The 18823-nt window shown below is 36.5% G+C and overlaps 2 long non-coding RNA genes across 2 annotated transcripts; one reads left to right on the top strand and one right to left on the bottom strand.

Moving 5' to 3' along the window:
* The first annotated feature begins 9118 nt into the window (after positions 1-9118).
* Positions 9119-9878, top strand: LOC119074537. The gene is made up of 2 exons (XR_005087208.1): positions 9119-9298; positions 9355-9878. It is a non-coding gene; the product is annotated as an uncharacterized LOC119074537 (long non-coding RNA).
* Positions 9879-11074: 1196 nt separating this feature from the next.
* Positions 11075-16004, bottom strand: LOC119074538. The gene is made up of 2 exons (XR_005087209.1): positions 15762-16004; positions 11075-11632 (listed from the first exon to the last, which is right to left on the bottom strand). It is a non-coding gene; the product is annotated as an uncharacterized LOC119074538 (long non-coding RNA).
* Between the last annotated feature and the right edge of the window lie 2819 nt (positions 16005-18823).

Raw genomic sequence — 18823 nt, forward strand, 5'->3', positions numbered from 1 at the left:
ATGATAGGTATTGTCAATACCAATCCAGGAAAAAAAAGTTTTTAAAAATCGGGTGAGTGGACCGTGAGTTAGGGCCTTAGAAGTGAAAAGCTACTAGGGCCCTATGTGTATTTTACATAGAGCTCAAGTAAATTTCATCCGTTTTTCGTAATTTTTGTTTCATTTGAAAGATAATCGAACACCGAATAGAATGTTGTTGAAAAAAAAAATAAATTTGGGTCCTTGGACTAAGGCCGCTACTAGGGCCCTATGTGTATTTTACATATAACTCGAGCAAATTTCATCCGTTTTTCGTAATTTTTGTTTCATTTGGAAGGTAATCAAAGGCCGAATAGAATGTTGTTGAAAAAAAATTAAATTTGGGTCCAAGGACTAAGGCCGCTACTAGGGCCCTATGCGTATTTTACATACAACTCGAGTAAATTTCATCCGTTTTTCGTAATTTTTGTTTCATTTGAAAGATAATCGAACACCGAATAGAATGTTGTTGAAAAAAAAATTAAATTTGGGTCCTTGGACTAAGGCCGCTACTAGGGCCCTATGTGTATTTTACATATAACTCGAGCAAATTTCATCCGTTTTTCGTAATTTTTGTTTCATTTGGAAGGTAATCAAAGGCCGAATAGAATGTTGTTGAAAAAAAATTAAATTTGGGTCCTCGGACTAAGGCCGCTACTAGGGCCCTATGTGTATTTTACATATAACTCGAGCAAATTTCATCCGTTTTTCGTAATTTTTGTTTCATTTGGAAGGTAATCAAAGGCCGAATAGAATGTTGTTGAAAAAAAATTAAATTTGGGTCCTCGGACTAAGGCCGCTACTAGGGCCCTATGCGTATTTTACATACAACTCGAGTAAATTTCATCCGTTTTTCGTAATTTTTGTTTCATTTGAAAGATAATCGAACACCGAATAGAATGTTGTTGAAAAAAAAATTAAATTTGGGTCCTTGGACTAAGGCCGCTACTAGGGCCCTATGTGTATTTTACATATAACTCGAGCAAATTTCATCCGTTTTTCGTAATTTTTGTTTCATTTGGAAGGTAATCAAAGGCCGAATAGAATGTTGTTGAAAAAAAATTAAATTTGGGTCCTCGGACTAAGGCCGCTACTAGGGCCCTATGTGTATTTTACATATAACTCGAGCAAATTTCATCCGTTTTTCGTAATTTTTGTTTCATTTGGAAGGTAATCAAAGGCCGAATAGAATGTTGTTGAAAAAAAATTAAATTTGGGTCCTCGGACTAAGGCCGCTACTAGGGCCCTATGCGTATTTTACATACAACTCGAGTAAATTTCATCCGTTTTTTGTAATTTTTGTTTCATTTGAAAGATAATCGAACACCGAATAGAATGTTTTTGAAAAAAAAATTAAATTTGGGTCCTCGGACTAAGGCCGCTACTAGGGCCCTATGTGTATTTTACATATAGCTCGAGCAAATTTCATCCGTTTTTCGTAATTTTTGTTTCATTTGGAAGGTAATCAAAGGCCGAATAGAATGTTGTTGAAAAAAAATTAAATTTGGGTCCTCGGACTAAGGCCGCTACTAGGGCCCTATGTGTATTTTACATATAACTCGAGCAAATTTCATCCGTTTTTCGTAATTTTTGTTTCATTTGAAAGATAATCGAACACCGAATAGAATGTTGTTGAAAAAAAAATTAAATTTGGGTCCTCGGACTAAGGCCGCTACTAGGGCCCTATGTGTATTTTACATATAGCTCGAGCAAATTTCATCCGTTTTTCGTAATTTTTGTTTCATTTGGAAGGTAATCAAAGGCCGAATAGAATGTTGTTGAAAAAAAATTAAATTTGGGTCCTCGGACTAAGGCCGCTACTAGGGCCCTATGTGTATTTTACATATAACTCGAGCAAATTTCATCCGTTTTTCGTATTTTTTGTTTCATTTGGAAGGTAATCAAAGGCCGAATAGAATGTAGTTGAAAAAAAAAATTGGATCCTCGGACTGAGGCCGATACTAGGCCCTATGTGTATTTATACTCAATAAATTAAAATTTTAGGGCTATTTGAAATTTTTGTTTTATTTGAAAGGAACGTCGTACGGGGCTTCGTAATTGCGCTATGCGCAATTTCTAAGATGTACACATTACATAATAATTTTACTTTAACTACTTTAACCGGCGCATAGGCTTACGGTCAAAGTAGGGTGACAGACGCACTAGGGTCACGTACGCAATAGATATACGGGTTTGTACGGGGCTCAGTCGCAGCAAACGCTCCGACTGTTCTGATGGCTCGTTTTTTGTTAAAATTTTCTTCCTAAAATTTTTCGGGTAAAATTTCTCTTGATAAAACTTTCGCTTACTTTCCTCATCAGCTGCCATTTGTGACGCATATCTTTTTGCGTGTCGAATCTGTAAGCGTCACCTACACCGATATCAGTTCTTTTGTAAGCGGATAAGAGGACTTGTGTCACACCTCCACTGTAAGTGGTTTTGGGCGATACAAAATAGTACTCTATTTGGCAGCTGTCACTCGAAGCACTTTTGCCTCTGATCTGACATAAGTCGACGCCGCACAAAAAATGTTGCTTTATTCACACACTTCTTCAATAAATGAATGGTGTAGTCTTACTCATCAATAAACACGTCGACCATAATTATAGACGCGTGGACAGTTTGTAGGTCAGAATAAAATTTTCGAAACATCTGAGTCCAACAAAGTTTTTTCTTTTATAGTAAACGGAAAATACTAAGAAATTAGAACGTGAAATTCGTAAACGATATTTGTTAGTCGAGTCAAAATTCAACTATTTATCAGTTGACTTATCAAACTTACCTTTCCTGTTTGTGCTCGCGCTTGCGTTTGGATTTTTATTGTTAGAAAATCGTAAGTTCCCTAGTATTTCCATTACATCCGTTCCATGTATGCATTTTGTCAGTAACAAGAATTTTCGCCGTTCTACAGAGACAATTAATTTCTACACAACAATGGACGCAGAACGATGTGTTATGGTCGAAGCGAGTAACCACTTGGCAAAATCATCATCGTCTCTACACTCACCAGTAAATATCCAAACTGGGCTCAACGACGATTGCTTGCAGGAAATTTTCAGACATTTGGATACATTAACAGATTTCGTGAACGTGGCCGCAGTGTGTCAAAGATTCCGACAAAATGCGATGCACTGTTATCCATTGCGCTTCAGACGTATCAATATTTCAAACGATAATCGCAAGTCTTCTGTTCATCCACACAGTATATCAAGTTGCTTACGGATATTCGGTCATTTGATCAAGTCAATCGACTTGATTTGCAACAACTTTGATTTCGAAAGAGATGATGATAACCAAAAAGAATACAACTTCATAGAACCTTCTAAGTTTCGAAAAATCGATCTGCTCAAATTGATTTCTGATTACTGTGGAGATAATTTGGTCGAGTTGCAAATTTCAGAAGGAACTGATGTGGTCTTCAATATATCAAGAAGTTCTCAATTCCAAGTTCTGCAGAGACTACTCATAATATATACCAAAAATGTTAGATTAGCTGCATTCAAAGAACTGAAATGTTTGAGGTTAATTGCAAACGATTCCGTAAATTTCGATTGTGTCGATTACCAATTTCCGAAATTAACGGACATTCAATTCCATTTAATACGAGTCCTGGACGAGTCCTTGTTTATCGATTTTCTAACGGCAAATCCACAAATTCAAAATATTCGTATTTCTGGTTGTCAATCGCTGTCTAGTCGCATGCTTCAAAACATCGAAAATCTACAACCGAACCTCCAGGTTTTCCTTGTTCATACGGTTGAAGCTGCTACACGCACGCGCATGATAGTGGTAAAACCGTATAAAGACGTATAAACGGTTGTGATTGTTTGTATGGATCAGCTGAAAAACAGCTGAAGCTAATTTATGCTGAAAATTGACAGCCTTCGACTGTATGATTTCATTAAAGAAAAATTCACAACCGACAGCATGTGAAATAAATTTCAATTTTTGTTGAATAATTCATTGCAATTAATTTATCGTAATAATATTGAAACCAATCACCTATATCTAAATGAATTGTGAGCAGCCTTTTTTTCGCATATTTAAATAAAGAGAAAAAAAAAAAAAAAAATCTAAATGACAATATACATCTCAGATATGTTATTAGTTAGGAGTCACTCATCAACGACAAGCGATTTATTGTTAGATCTGCAGTCCATAATAACGTTGTTTTACGATTTTTTATCGTTTCTGCCACAGCACTACTCCTAGCATGAACGTAGAAAATATTCGAAGGCTGATGAAATCACAACAGGCACTGCGTTTCCTAAGCGGTAGCTCTTATCACTAAAGCCTCTAAATTTGACACTTAAAAATTCAGTGTTTATGCTAGAAGCAGTGCTGTGTATATACCCATTTATTTTTGGTCGTATTTTTCACATCTAAGCTTCGCATTAAACTTTTTGATGTCTGACATACTAGTATTATTGCTCGGAGTAGTGCTATGCTATAACACTGTTTTGATGGTCAAGTTATTCCCGTTTCTCGTCAGAGAAACGGGTCTTCAAAAAAAAAATTGAGTCTGTCTGTCCGCACCCCAACATCAGTAGATAATACAGAAGTATAGCAGTATTATCTATCTATCTATCTATCTATCTTTCTATCTAAATTTCTATTTTGTATATTTATTTGTTCATCTATTTATCTGTTATTACTACTAATGAGTTATGTCTGGGGCTGGTCCAAGAAATTTTTTGAGTCTGTCTGTCCGCAGGCCTCCTGGAGGTCCCCTCGTATGACCTACGAGGACGTTTTTCAAAAACGGCCTCCCAGGAATCAGGCGATAAGACCTACGAGGACGTTTTTCAAAAACGGCCTCCCAGGAATCAGGCGATAAGACCTACGAGGCCGTTTTTCAAAAACGGCCTCCCAGGAATCAGGCGATAAGACCTACGAGGCCGTTTTTCAAAAACAGCCTCCCAGGAATCGGCCGCTACGACCTACGAGGCTGTTTTTCAAAAACGGCCTCCCAGTGGTAAGCAAGTAGAATCAGGTCGTTTTTCGAAAATGGCGTCCCAGCGGTCGGCTAGAAGTACCTCGAAGGCCGTTTTTGAAAAACGGGCTCACAAGGGCTAGGCGATACGACGTTCGAGACCGTTTTTCTAAAACACTCTCAGATATCTCAATCGGTTTGTCCTATAAGGGTATTTCACAAAAAAGTGACCCGGACGGTTTAGCAGAAGGGTTTTCTTTAGATTTTTTTATTTTTTGTAAATAAATGAGAGAACAAAGTCAACATACACATTAAATACAGACGATTTTTTGAAAAAGGGCGTTTCTGGTAAGTCTAAAAAGTGAATTGTTAGCAAAACTGTCTTAATTTAAAGTTTTAGATCTCTATAATATTCTTATAAATGAACCCACAAGATACATCTTTTTTTTAGAAACATATTTTAAGTTCGTCTTAAGTCAACAACATGTAAAACTTTTCTCATAGTCTTTTTAGTTCTAAGTTTCAAACCTTTCAAACAAAAAAAATCATGAAATTCGGTCAAAATATACTCGAAATATTGTCAAAATACACCAAATTCATTGTACTGCCGAGTAGACGGATATAAGCTCACCTAGCTCACGTTCTGGTCAACCAAATTTCATAAACTTTTTTTTCCTTGATTGGTCCGTTAATGCCTATCTAATAAAGCAAAAACAGTTGAGATCCGTTTAAATTTAACCGACCTACAAGCAGAAACTGCTTCCCGCCCAATACCTGGTTCACATCATGGGCTAACTCACGAGTCGGTCAACCGATTTCCATAAACTTTTTTTTGTCGATCGGTATTGTAAATACCTTTCATTTGACGTATCACTGACAAGTGTAGTGTTTAAATGTCTGGAGATATCACATTATTAAACGAAGAAAAAAAGACTTTTTAAAATCGGATGCGTTTTACTCAAGTTAGAGAACCCACAGACGAACAGACATTTTTTTTTACTAATTTGGCATCTCTGGACAACCATAGTAGGTTTCCCTTACTCAGGGAGTCCAATTCGACGTGTTACAAACTTATTCGTAAACCTATAAGACCCCAGTACTTCGTACGGGTCTAAAGACTCTTTTAGATGGCAATTGATAAATGCCATGAAGCGCAGCTTGACATTTTTTTTAAAGTTGTGCTGGAATATTTTCCATAATTTGTCTAAAATATATGTAGTACATCTTGATTTGAGCTCAATTAAATACTCTTGAGAATTTTTTTTAAACAACTAAAAAAATGGAGAAACGGGTAGGCCACGTTAGTGGCCTTACTTGTAATAAAAAACGCATAAATATAGAGAAAAATTTCAGTGAATCATCTACTGTTCCTATAATGTCTTGCATAAACTATAGTCACCTTGACCCACGCAAATTTTCCATATTCTAATCGAAAACATAATTTGTGTGTGAAATAGTATTGCGTATAGCCACAGCACTGCTAGTATAGCAAAAAAACACTACACAAAGTTTAAGAGCGGTTCTGTTGTAAACAAACATTGTTCGAAATGTTATGACAATAAACACCGATCCCCATCACCAGACATCTTTTGAGGAAAATGACTTCAGTTTCACTAGACAAAATAGTTTCAAACTTTACTTTTCGCACGATATTTGCTTCCACTTTCGGTTCTTTAATTGTCACTAGACTAGCGAGAGCTTCCATCCGTTTTACATTTTCGCAACCGTTCTAAACTAAACTAAACGGCAACCGTTCATAATTTGTGATGATGACTTTCATTCATTTATAGTCGTTCAATTGAATGTTCGTGATTGTTTTTCATTTTCATTTTATGTAATCGTGATTTGCAGATTGTTGTTTTCTAACATTGTGTCTACACCAAAGCAACGACGTTTCTTATCAATCGCAACAAACTATGTGTGATTATATGCAATCTACTCCGATAACATGCTTCAAATTAAACTCTCCACACAGCTGATAGATATTTTGTGAAACTTTTAGGAAAATCTCTAGGTAATGTCTCGGATAATGTTCTATAAACAAACGGAATTTAAAAAAATTTACCGAAGAAACGAAGTAACCAGATGCACTCACGAAGCACCCGGGAAATGAGTAATTATTTAATCGACGTGAGCGTTTCAACTCATTTTCATCACACGAAGTACGAAAATTGTAATTTTCGGTTCCCAAACGGGAAGCGAAAGTAAAAAAATGCCAGTTATGTATCGAAATCGGTTAATCATGGGCGCGCGTTAGCATAGCGCCCGTGACGCAAGTCCTATTACTAGAAAAAATTAAAAAAAAAAATTTGTCGTAGACTGCAGAACCATATATACAGCAAATATTGAAGTTCTACAATTCAAATCCGAATGACTCCAAATTAGCTTAAAAAAACTAGGCGCCCGTACGAGTTCAACGAGCTATCACACGTTCTTGCAGCTTAAAATTTGGCCACGCAAAAATTCTTCCAAGAAGCCCCATTTCCATACATTTTGGTCAATTTCAGTACTTTAAACGAAATGAAAAAATCCTACGTTACCTTGTTAGTCCGTCCGTCCGTGTTTCCTATCTTCTAAAGTCTTCTTTAGATTTTGTTGAAATTTTAGGAGTAGATTCTAGTCGTCATTCTAAGACATTCCAGAAAAAAAAATTGGGGGGAACCGGCCTCGTTTCGGAGCTAGGGCTCCTCGAAGTTCCCGTATAAGCCCCATATAAGAACACCTTTAAGTGTGTGTGTGTGTGTGGATGGGTATGGTAGAACAAATTTGTTCGCTTTTGGTAAGCTCTGCTCGCCTCAATTTTTTTTTCCTAAATTAATTATTTTTCAAATTTTTCAAATTCTTTAATACGTTCGAATCATCTGCCACTTTGTGACGCAAAATTTTTTTGGTAAAATTTTGTTTCTAGAATTTCTTTGTTCAAAATTTTCCTGTTACAGTTTTTGTGTACAAGCGCAGAATGCGTCAAATCCAGCGATATCAGTTGTTTTGGAAGTATGCACAGGGACTTGCGTCACTTTTACTCTTTTGAGTGTTTTTGACTGATACATAATGCGAAAGTCAAATCTTGTCAAGATGTTTACTTTGATCAATATTGAATAAACCGTGCGCCAGTGCTCTGATTAATGTTAACATACAAAGTTGATGACGAATAATTCAAAGGATATTGTTGTTGTTTTTACGTCTGATTGTTGTGATGGTTGATAATATTAATATTTTCTTATACCTTATTGCCTTCGGCGCGGGCAGCAACTCTCGCACACGGTTGAATTTCTTTACTTTCGTCCCTTGTGATCCAAATAACTATTCTCAGGGCTTAGTGAGTAAAATACATAATTGTTTGGAACTTTCTATTTTGCCCTGTGTAGTTGCATCCCTCGCCCTCGGCTGGACCTGTTAATGTCATACTTGACAAAATAAAAGTTTCAAACAAGGACGTAATTGACAATTAGTGATAAATTATACCGCAGTCATTTACAATATAGGATAATCTGTGCCAACGAAGATTTTATTCAATTTCTCATATAATCAGGATTTTGATTGTTGAACTAGTATGTCAGAGGGAATAAATTGTGCGATTGATAAGAGTAACGCAAACTTTCAACCCAATGGAAATTCGAAGGTAAAATGAATAGAACGAAATCAAAGTGTATTGGATGTTTGATTTGTCCTATCCCAAACGGCATTCTTTTTCTTTGCAAAACACTAATCTCTAAAAAAAAACAAACAAATAGTTTTACTATCTGATCTATTACTTCATTTGATCGAAGATTTTCATAGATTGATTTCAGAAATCTTTTACTTCATTTGTTTTGCACATGCTTTTTGCTGGATTAGACCTCTTTAGTCAGGTTGTCGTTTATTATGACTGTCGTTGTTGATAACAGATTGCAATGTTTGGTCAAGTTTATCAGGTTTATTTGAGACGAGAAGAAAACCAATGTGGAAAATGGAAATTTTTGTATGAAGTGGAAGTTTTGGAATTGAGGGAAATCTTTGGAAATATCTGAATTTTTGGAATTGCTCGCACTTCTAGAATTGGATGAAATTTGTGGAATTGGAACTTGTGGTACAAATTTGTGGGAATGCTTTCCCCCTCCATTTGAGATCAATCAACAATCATTCTGTAAAAAGTTAAATTTTATGTACTGTTGCTACTCGTGCAGCTACAATCAAATAGAAATGGTACACACGTTTACGAAATTAAATTCGTATAAATATTGGCAGCTTATTTGCGATCAATTTAATCAAAATTTTTCTGTGCTACAACGTTAAGCGAAACAATTTTGTATTAAAATGAAATTCGCTATTTTTGTAAACGTTGTTTTGCTAATGGTTTTTGTTGACGTAGGTTACCTTTTTCCATCGACAGAGCATTTCTTGTAATTTTTTCGCATTAACAGAAAAACAACTGTGTTCAATGTGAAGCCACAAAATGCACACCTGACTGCCGTACCGTCTTATGTCCGTTAATTAAATGTGCACCAGGCTACATAAGCGTTACTCCGAAAGGTCAATGCTGTAAGACATGCCAGCGTGATTGCAGCGCTATCAAGTGCCCGCTAATAAGATGTGCACCAGGCTACTTATCAGTAATTCCAGAAGGCGAATGCTGTAATACATGTCGGCTTGATTGTAGTCTTGTCGACTGTCGACCGATAAAATGTGCCGCCGGTTACGTGTCTGTCGTACCAGAGGGTCAATGCTGTTCTCAGTGTCAATTAGATTGTGCAGCTGCCCAATGTTTAGCTTGTGTTGGAAACCAAGTTGCAGTAACTGTGCCTGACTCATGCTGTCCTTCGTGTCAGCCAATTCTTGCAACACAATAGACCTTTCACATTTTTCTAGTCTAGCTGTTGTTGTGATTTGAAATGAATTGTGAGCTCTGTCAAAGAATGTTTTTGAATAAATGAAATGCCATTTTACCCGTAAGGGACATTTATTTTCACATTCAATTGTGTTGCATAACATATCGTTGTGTGTCAGTACATTTATTTAATTGTCGCTAATAATTGAACCTGAGTTCCTCTGTGAAGTGGTCTAGAGAATAGAGAAATCAGTTCACAAAACCTTATCTAAACGCAGGTCATTTTAAGACTATCTATGTGTATCTAGTATAATGTAGTTCTACTCGTAAATTCTAGTGTAAATAGTACAAAATATAGATCTTTTCTTGTATAATATATAGGTCTAACTAAAAGTACGCACAAATACAACTAATTTTATTGGCCACGATCAGGCTTATTTGGTTAAATTTATTAGTGTCAAAAGACAAGGCCACAATATGTTCACAATTATACCGACTAAGAATACGAAATTACAATTTGAACTACGTAATTGCAGATTACATGGGATGCTGCAAAAGTAGTTCATTGCATGAGGTAACAATCTTTTGATAAGACCATCTCACTTGTGTATTTTCTGAGCAACAAGTTTCGATAACTGTCTTTTCGGTAAAATGTCAAATTTGAGAGAATCACAAGGTTGTCTCCGAATTAATTATTTACGCAGCAGCATCAAATGCATTCTGCTTTATTGTTTACGCCATATGAAAGTTGATTATCACGTAAAATCAACCGAAAATTTTCGTATGTATCATTTTCGCAGGGGGACAATAGCAATGTAATGGTCAACTTTTGCTTGGGGCAGGTAGTAAAATAATCATTGAGCCTCCAATAAAACGTCGATTGACGTCAACTCCCCAACGGTTTACAGCCTTGACCACTAGATGATGATGGTGTTGCTTCAGCTGGTATTGCTGGTGTTGCTTCCTTGAGTAGAGACGGCGTGGGGTAATTTGGCACACGTTGCTAAAACAACGCATTTTTCAACTACGTATAAGGTGAACTCGCACACGATTTTTCGATACCAAAATGTTGTAAAAGGAGTCATTAAGTCGATGACATGGCTAAAAAGCATTTGCAGTAATAAACTTGCGTGTGCAAGTTCACCCTTTACGTAGTTTAAAAGTGGGTTCTTTTGGCACCGTGTGCCAGATTATCCGATACCGTAGGGACCAGTTGCTGCAGCTTATGCATGGTGAGAATTAGGTCAAGACGGTGAAACTATTGATTTTTGGCTCGGAAACAGGCCATGCAGGTGGGCTCGATTTACATTTTTTTAATTTTTGATCAGTAGGTTAGTTAGTAGACTGAATTGAAGCTTCAACATTACGTTTTTTGTCGATAAATTGGCATAATTCTATCACTTCTTCGTTAGAAGCCTGGTTTCACTCACAAGGTGATGAACTAAATCAAAGCACTTTAGTGTTCCAAGCATTAACACAGGTCTTACATGCGTCAAAGAAGGCTTCTGCCCTTATTCATGTTTTAGTTACTCTTTACAAAAAAAAACCCTTCTCTGTTAATGCTTGGAACATCAAACTGCTCATGGTCTAAATCTAAATTTTGCTTAATCCTAAATTTCTGTCAAATCTGAGAGATTTTTGGAACGTCGACAAGTTTTGTATATAAAAACCGAACACAATAACGATGATTAATGTCGGTACCAGTTCCAACCAGTGTATGCCAAATATAAACATTCCAATGCTGTAGACGATATCAAAGGCGAATGAAAACCACAGGAATTTGACATGGTCTCTGAATAGTGCGAAAATGGTGAAACAGCCCAGTGGAATTGCGATCGATAGTAGGATTACTCGCAGTTTGAGAGCACGGCGTGCTAGAATTGATAAAATTGGTGAGGGTTAGAATTCTTAATAGAGTTCTTTTTAAACAAAATTTACTACATTCACTACTAAAGCATTATCTACATCGGACCATTCATTCATCTGCCATCAACAGTGACGGAGATATAAGCTCTGTCTAATGTGTTCTTTTAAATAGCAAAATGAATGTTAAAACCACGGCAGAGTAAAGTAACCCAGGCAAGAGCAGTCGATTTTGACGAGGGACCTAAATTTATAAGTAGGCCTTTGATTTTGATGCAAAACGCTTACTAATCAAATGCATGAAACGAATACGTAAACGATTATCATGCCCGCACGTTAGTTAGCGGGCGTGACGCAAGTCCACTACCAAAAATGTTTTAACAAAATTTTTTTGAGGACGGCGGAGCATATTTACAGCAACTTTTTTAGTTCTCCCTCTTAACTCCAATGACCCCCAAACTTAGATATTTGGAATCTGGGCATCAATACGAGTTCAACGAGCTATCACACGTTACTACAGCTTCAAAATTGGCCGAGATATTGAACTTCGAAATATTGATGTTTGTATGAAAATAAGCAAAATCTCGAATTTTCATGTAATGAAAATCGCCTACGTTAGTTAGTTAGTTAGTTCCTATGAAAAAGAACGATTTCGTAACTCCTAAACGTTTCTTACGATTTTCCTGAAATTTTGGTTATAGGTCAATCTCGGGCCCTAGATCAAAATAAGATTTTAAAAAATGGGGGTATGCAAGCGTTTTTGGGAGCTAGGACTCCTGGAAGTTTCCATACAATGCCATATAACAGCGTGTGTTGTGTGTGTGTGTGTGTGTGTGAAAAGAAATAATTTTTTTTCAGCTAATAATTATGAATGTTGGAAAAAGTGTTTTGATGGATTTGGGTTATTTTCGTCATAAATCATGTGTTCCAAGGTTGGTTCCTAAATTTTGGGATGAGAGATGATTCCTCTGGTACTTCCTAACTTCCATTGGATTTTTCAATGGATTTGAGTTATTTTCGATATAAATGAGGTGTTCCAAGGTTGGTTCCTAGATTTTTGGATGACAGATGATTCCTCTGGCGCTTCCTTACTTCCATCGGATTTTTCGATGGATTTTAGTTTTTTTCGACATAAGTGAGGTGTTTCAAGGTTAGGAATTTTGGGTATGACAGATGATTCCTCTGGCACTTCTTAACTTCCATCGGATTTTTCGATGGATTTGGGTTATTTTCGATATAAGTGAGGTGTTCCGAGGTTGGTTCCTAAATTTTGGGATGACAGATGATTCCTCTGGCACTTCCTAACTTCCATTGGATTTTTCGATGGATTTGGGTTATTTTCGATATAATTGAGGTGTTCCGAGGTTGGTTCCTAAATTTTGGGATGACAGATGATTCCTCTGGCACTTCCTAACTTCCATTGGATTTTTCGATGGATTTGGGTTATTTTCGATATAAGTGAGGTGTTCCGAGGTTGGTTCCTAAATTTTGGGATGACAGATGATTCCTCTGGCACTTCTTAACTTCCATCGGATTTTTCGATGGATTTGGGTTATTTTCGATATAAGTGAGGTGTTCCGAGGTTGGTTCCTAAATTTCGGGATGAGAGATGATTCCTCTGGCACTTCCTAACTTCCATCGGATTTTTCGATGGATTGGGGTTATTTTCGATATAAGTGAAGTGTTCCGAGGTTGGATCCTAAATTTTGGATTGACAGATGATTCCTCTGGCACTTCCTAACTTCCATTGGATTTTTCGATGGATTTGGGTTATTTCCGATATAGGTGAGGTGTTCCAAGGCTGGTTCCTAAATTTTGGAATGAGAGATAATCTGGCACTTCCTAACTTCCATCGGATTTTTCGATGGATTTGGGATATTTTCGATATAAGTAAGGTGTTCCAAAGTTGGTTCCTAAATTTTGGGATGAGAGATGATTCCTCTGGCACTTCCTAGCTTCCATCGGATTTTTCGATGGATTGGGGTTATTTTTGATATAAGTGAGGTGTTCCGAGGTTGGTTCCTAAATTTTGGGATGACAGATGATTTCTCTGGCATTTTCTAAATTCCATCGGATTTTTCCATGGATTTGGGTTATTTTCGATATAAGTGAGATGTTCCGAGGTTGGTTACTAAATTTTGGGATGACAGGTGATTTCTCTGGCACTACCTAACTTCCATCGGATTTTTCGATGGATTTGGGTTATTTTCGATATAAGTGAGGTGTTCCGAGGTTGGTTCCTAAATTTTGGGATGACAGATGATTCCTCTGGCACTTCCTAACTTCCATTGGATTTTTCGATGGATTCGGGTTATTTCCGATATAGGTGAGGTGTTCCAAGGCTGGTTCCTAAATTTTGGGATGAGAGATGATTCCTCTGGCACTTCCTAACTTCCATCGGATTTTTCGATGGATTTGGGTTATTTTCGATATAAGTGAGGTGTTCCGAGGTTGGTTCCTAAATTTTGGGATGACAGGAAATTCCTCTGGCACTTCCTAACTTCCATCGGATTTTTCGATGGATTTGGGTTATTTTTGATATAAGTGAAGTGTTCCGAGGCTGGTTCCTAAATTTTGTGATGAGAGATGATTTCTCTGGCATTTCCTAACTTCCATCAGATTTTTCGATGGATTCGTGTTATTGGTTCCTAAATTTTGGGATGAAAGATGATTCCTCTGGCACTTCCAAACTTCCATCGGATTTTTTGTTGGATTTCAGCTGTTGTCGACATGAGTTGCTTACAAAACTAGGTACCCTTACACCTAAACTTCCAAAAGAACTGATATCCGCCAAAAAACCCTAAAGGGTAAAAGTGTGACGCAAGTCCTTGTTTCTACTTACAAAATAACTGATATCGCTGAGGGTGACGCATTTTTCGCCTCAACGCAAAAGTGTTATCAACAAAAAATTGAACCAAAAAATTTAAGATAGAAAATTTTAGAAAAAAATTGCGTCACAAGTGGCAGATGTTGAGGAAACTACTGTTAGGAAAATAGTTCAAATAGAGAAAAATATGTCCTGAATCATCTGCCACTTGTGACGCAATTTTTTTCTAAAATTTTCTATCTTAAATTTTTTGGTTCAATTTTTTGTTGATAACACTTTTGCGTTGATGCGAAAAATGCGTCACCCTCAGCGATATCAGTTATTTTGTAAGTAGAAACAAGGACTTGCGTCACACTTTTACCCTTTAGGGTTTTTTGGCGGATAACGGGATTTAGGTCCCTTCTTTGAATGTATTTTGGTCGTCGGCTCCTGCCTGGTTTACTTTACTCTGTCGTGTTAAAACTAATGAAGTAGAAGATCTGTTCATATAGGTTTGATCAAAAGCACGACAGAGTAAAGTTAACCAGGCAGGAGCGCTGATTTGACTAGAGACCTGAATAATCTAGTAGCCCTATATTTTTTGCGAATAAAATTTTTCAATTTATGTCAGTGTTCATTTGAGTTCATTTTCATACAGTGTATTAGGTCCCTTATTTGACGTTTCGAAAATGAACCGCTCCTGCCTGGTTTATTTTACTCTGCCGTGTCAAAAGAAGTACTCTAATCAGCTTGACCGTAAGTGAAAGGTTGAAATGGCCTACTTTCTCAAATTGTGCATTCCAAAATTTATTTAAAAAAAACTTAGCCGTTAGAAACACACAGCTCTTAATACTTAGTATGTTAGCACAATTTTCATTTTAATTCCACATTCCGTGAATAACCGCACGTAATGTCCGGTGCGAGTTCGAAAGAAATGTTTATTTGAGTGTTTCTTCTTCGCAAAGAAAAAACATATTTAAAAAGAAACAACACAGTAGTTCGCTGGATGGGAGATCTTGATTTAAGAGCACAAAACAACAAAAAAATATAAACATCGAGACGGCGACGACGCCACCGAAAAGAGCACTTATATAAATACTTATGTAGTACGTAACGATGGAAACTTAGCATATACATTCTTCGCGCTATTTTTATACGTTATATATATTGGGTAATATAGATAACAATTTTGTACCGTAAATGGAAGGATTTGTTTGATGGAAAAATTGAATTCGCACTCTTCAGTGGATGTAAAAACTCTTCGAGGAGTGAATGGTACTACTAGCCAATATTTCTCTGTTAGAAGTCATAGAACTCATATTGTACATACATACCCTCACTATTAGTAATCTCTTTCCCATCGTCACCGACCACCATCAATGTTGGCTTAATTATAAAAATTAGAACGAAAATCACTGACAACAAAACTATGATCTTATTGCAAACTATGAAGAATATACGGAGACACTTAAGCGAACAGCTTTTTTCTCTTGGATCCATTTTTGAATGGGAAACGGATTGAATTAGTGAAAGGTTGTGGAAAAATTATATGTTCGACTGAATTGACAGCATAAATGAGACTGGATTGCGCTCAGGCGATCTGGAGTATTATAATATTGCATTGTATGGATTGTATGAGACACGAAAAAAGAAATGCAAAAATAGATGGCGGTAATGGGATGACTGTTTAAATTTTAGTAGTTACGGTAGTTACATGCGAATTCAATGATTTGAAATTATGAATTATTTTGAGCTGAAATGTTTCCTTCCGTTTCGATTTTCCAGATTCATTTTTCTTTCTACTGGAAATTTTCTTCAATCAGGACAATTGTATATGTAAATGGGAGTATGTTTCGACAATTTGCGTACGTTCATCGAGAGTGAAACTCGAGGTAAGTAGTCACCGTATTGGTTCTATTTTGAAAGTTTTTTTGTGAAAGATGAGAGTATGTTGGTGTACATGTGAGTGAAAGTTAATTCCTTCCTAACACCTAACTGATTCGGTAATCGCTGATTCAGCACTCACTGATTTAATACTTAACACTAATACACTCACCTCGTACACTGTAAAATAACTTACGTCCTTGTTGTAGAATTTTATTTCGTCTAGAGTTAGGGTTGCAGCCCGAGCTGAATTTAATGTCTGCAATCATATCACACTCGTCAAAATAAAAATTTGGAACCTCGGGCGTAATGTACTCTTACTCACCAGACGTGAGAGCCAATTGAAAATTGCCGACGGCGGCCAGCCGAAAAATTGTAGTCACCGACTTCGACTATGTCGGCTCGAGCCGGCTTAAAACCTTGCTTAACAGCGGCTGGAGGAAATTTTCAATTTTTCAAAATTAAAAAAAAAATCTAATTTTTTGGTAATTTTTTTACATTTTAAGTCTTTTACCTGAATCAAAAATCTGAAGTCATTTTTTTTAAACATCAAATGTATTCATACAAAAGAAAAACATTTTTCAATCCAATTAATTGAGGTATTCTAAGCAACTACACAGCCAAAGCTACTACACAACGTCTCAACAACATGAATAAGATTGAATTTTAATACGAATTTTTGAACAAAATAACCGTCAGCCGGATGAAAAATGTAAAAAAGGGAAACGAATTTCAATTCAACGATTCCGAAATATGTTTGAAATTGTCATGAATGAAAATTATCTTTTCAACGGTTAATGGATCAACATTAGCCTTTTTCTTATTTATTAAATATCCTGTCTCAGAGAAATGTATGTCAGTAGCGCTGGAGCTACTTGGAATGGAAAGCATTATTTTTGCAAGCTCGCTTAGATATGGAAATGATCCCTCATGCGTTTTCCACCACAAAAGAGGATCGTCAACCAAATCTGCTACCGACGTGTACTTCAAATATTCTTGATGCATCTGGTGCTCAGCCCCACTCGTTAAGAAATTTTCTTTGTTGACGTGTTTTTGAATCATTTCCATCCGAATGTGTTTAGCCCTATCAGGCTTTTTTGGTTCCACCACCTTACGTTTGTCTGCTTGAGGTAATCGAAGTTCAGGTTCGTATTGGCCCCATTTTTTCACGATAAGTTCAAACATATCGACATCTCGTGAGCGGCAATAAGATGATAAAAGAGGTAAATTTTGCATCGATGGGTCCAAGAAAGCTGCGGCAATCATATTTTCTGTTATCGGAAATCGGCGGTTTAGTCGTTCGAGCAGGAAGGCAGTCGATTTTTCGATGATAGGAGAGCTGGTGACACAAGTTTTCAGTGCCTCCAAACTAAATAATTTTTTTCTATTAGAAAAGCGAAATTTAGCAAAGAAAAAATTATTCTCGTTTACCTTGCCTTGATGTCTACGTAGCAGAAAACAGATATATTCAGCGATGGATAACTATTACCTTGCATTACGTCGGTTGCTTTTTCGAACACTTCGAGCACCTTTACGAAATCCTTAGCTAATTTCAATTCGGTGTCAGAAAATACTTGATCATATCTTCTGATGGATCCCAAATAATTGTTTATGGTGTCTACAACGATCCCATTCAGGAAAATTAATTTTTTTGTATGAAAATTGGAAAATTAGAAAAAAAAAGTTTTTGAAATTATTAACCAAATGTAGAGCTACAACTTGATCTATAACCGAACTTATCAGTCCAAAAAATTACAATTTCACAAAAATAGCTCACCAGTGTTTTTGATGAATGAATTGGACATCGACAATACACTGTTCCAACGGGTTGCGTTCGAGTTTTTTAGTGTGGCGTAATTTGTACTTGTACGACTTTGTTTGTTGCAAAAGTCCACCAGCAATTGGTTATCTTCGTCCTCCTCGTCAAATTCCGTAATGAGCACTTCTGTGCACTCCAAAATCTCAGCTACAAAAAAAAAAATACGAAAACTTTATGAAACTTTTTCTTGAAATTTAATTTAGCGAAGCAAAGTGAATGACTTACAAATATTTCGAAGAGAAGATACCAGGGAGTACAGTCGTTTGTTGTATTCTGTTTCACCGACTTTTCTCAACTCTTCATATCTATTGTCTTTATCGAATGGGTGTAAGGGTTGGGTAAATGCTAGTTCAAATGATTGTTCAAATTAGTTTGTTATATTTCTTCAATACAGAAATCAAAAAAAAACATAGCTAACGCCGACCCGTACGAAACGCCTATTCGTATCAAAAGCCTTTACTGTGAAACTCTTCATTTCTCTTACTTCATTTTCTTCTCTGCTGAAAAGCTATTCGCGCTTTAAAATCACTTCCATTATCCACTCTTTGCCTTGCAACAAATCAACAACTAAATTGCCGGAGGCAATATAGACAGCCCCGTACGAAAACAAATTTCATAAATTCCTATTTAAACAGCTATATACCGCTATATTTACCTATATTTCACTGTAAATAAACATTTCACAGAGGAATA

This window comes from Bradysia coprophila, unplaced genomic scaffold (assembly GCF_014529535.1).
Source record: "Bradysia coprophila strain Holo2 unplaced genomic scaffold, BU_Bcop_v1 contig_151, whole genome shotgun sequence".
Taxonomy (NCBI): domain Eukaryota; kingdom Metazoa; phylum Arthropoda; class Insecta; order Diptera; family Sciaridae; genus Bradysia; species Bradysia coprophila.